Here is a 2,500-nt window from a genome sequence, read left to right on the forward strand (position 1 = left end):
TATATATTTTTTTTTTTTCTGTTTTACACACACACACACACACACACACACACACACACACACACACACACACACACATACATACACACTCGCACTCGCATGCACATATATATTATAGAAAAGTCCATTATTGTAAGTTCAACATCTTTCTTTAGTAGAAACTATATGCCATCCTTTGTTTTAAAAAAGGACATAGATGTTAAGAAGTGTGGAGATGATATGAAAAAAGAAATAGTAACTAAGACTTTCACAGTTAGGTTTTATATATTTATTTTGGATTTTAAACATCATATATAAATAGAGTGTAATTCAGGACAGAAAACTTTCTTTTAAAAAAGTCTGAAGAGTTGGTACACTAAAAGAATACAGATTTCATTCTTGTGTAGTTAGAAATGAGTCACGTTTGACAGTCTCTTTATTTCAGAGAAGATTTCGACTATAGTCTGTTAATGAGCTTCATCTTGCAGACCTGGGTTTGGTTCCCGTAGTCTCCATTTGCCTGCTGTGTAAGCTAGAGTAAGTCATTTAATCAGATGCTACTCTAAAACTGCCCTTGAAAGAAGCATTTGTGTCTCATGCAATTATTAATTTAAGAAATAAGGTACAAAAGGGTCAGTGCTTTATTTCATTAAAGTAGAACTGACTGAGATAGTTTTGCATGCAATGTAGTTTCATTTGCAGTGTATTTAACAAACTCGCATAAATGCCAAAATACTTTTATTGGTGCTTGCTGTTTTGCACCCTCATCCTTTTTTCTTTCTCCTGTAGTAGCTTTAAAATTATATTTCTTTAAGCTGATATAGAGATGGCCAGATCATACTTCTTAAAATCACAATACCTTCATCTGTTTCACACAGTACTCAAGATTTCTTCGAAATGGAAATATTTCCATCTGCAATGCAATATACTTGGAATCTTTCACTACAGAATACTGTTTATTCACTTTTGTCATCCTGGTGTCTAATTGCTGAAAATTTTAGTCAGTCCACTCACCAGCCTTTGTATGACTTTCTGCACAGATGTGATATAAAGAATTATAAAAACTCTAAATGTACAGAAATAGAGTTCACACAGCAGAAATGAAATCAGGGGTATTAGACAGCACCCCATGGCAGTTTCCTAACTTGTAATTTAAATACGGGACTTTCCCCTTACAAAATTTGACTTGTTATTAATGTTGTACTTAGACTGAATTAAATAAGAGACAGTGATGTTGTGATGTTTACTTCAAAACAAGGTTTATGTTTGTATTTTCATATTTTTCTCTGATCATGGTTTATGTCCTTTTTATCTGCTACTTGTAATGCAGGAGACGTTCTGTTATGTGTGGAAACAAAGGATAATCTTGTGTGCTTCAGTTGTGGCTGATTTGATTGACACATGCTTGACTGACATTCTAAGTTGTACTGTGTTTCTGTTGATTGCATTTAACAGATGGGTAAAGAGGATATTGACTTCCTCATGATGACTGCTGGGAGGAATAGGTTAATAGCTTAATTTTTTTTTTTTGCATGGAGGAGTTAATTTATATTGGCAGATATTATGTTTAGGTCTTTTGTACATCAGTCACACTTGTATCACTCAAACCAAACAGAAGAAGTAAAGATCGCTGGAGTTTACATAGTAGTAGTTGCACTTGGCTATGTGAAACTTGTTCTGAATGTATCTGTTTCTGTAGGATGACTGAAATGCTGAAACACATGTGGGTGAGGTTTTCAGCACAGCACCAGTTATATTGTTTATTGGCACTCCTCAGCCATAACTAGGGTTGCCACCTTTTCAAATGCCCAAAGTGGGACATTTTTAGTACAAATGTCAGATTTTCCAGGGCGAAACATAGCCACGGCCAGTACAAAGGACAGAACTTCACTTTTTTGCCTAAATAAAAGCTTATTCATGTAGCATTTTAGTTGCTTATTCTGTTTCTTATAACATTTAGGTGTTTCAGATACAGAATAACTGTTTTATCCAACTATTACATAAAATATGGGAAATAATTTTGTTCTAAAATCTCAGTACATTTGCCATTTTTTTCAGTTTTATGCAGGACACAACTGCCCAAAGAAGGACTGTCTCTCGCAAAGTGGGACAGGTGGTAACCCTAGCCATAACCATGTGACATATTTCCCCAGTCCTTTGCTGCTTTGTTTCTGTACTTATTGGTCATTTGGAGCCCTGTGGGCAGTGGGAGGAAGAAGTGGGAGGTATGCACCATCATCCGTAGCTGGCTCTGATTTCTGCTTAGCCTGTAGCCTTCAGCATCTTGTGAATGCACTGTTCTGGCAGGGCCTGCACAGCAGCAGCCATGGTGCGTGCCTCTGTACAAACTCTGGTTACACACTGAATGGTAAGCTGTCCAAGACAATCCCTTTACTGTATAACTTTCCATTCAGCTTCCACTAGGTGGCGATAAAGCTGCAAGCCAGAATCTACACCCAAGTATGGTGTGTCCACACTGGCTACTTACTCCTCATCTCCATGGCTTGTTGTTCTAGTGCCC

At 36.8% G+C, this 2,500-nt stretch overlaps 1 protein-coding gene across 1 annotated transcript in view; it reads left to right on the plus strand.

The window, feature by feature from the left end:
- Nucleotides 1-2,500, plus strand: part of CRISPLD2 (cysteine rich secretory protein LCCL domain containing 2) — a 561,942-nt gene that overhangs the window by 1,012 nt on the left and 558,430 nt on the right. The window lies entirely within an intron of this gene.

The sequence above is a fragment of the Protopterus annectens genome, chromosome 8.part1 (assembly GCF_019279795.1).
Source record: "Protopterus annectens isolate FY-2018-M chromosome 8.part1, PAN1.0, whole genome shotgun sequence".
Classification (NCBI taxonomy): Eukaryota; Metazoa; Chordata; order Ceratodontiformes; family Protopteridae; genus Protopterus; species Protopterus annectens.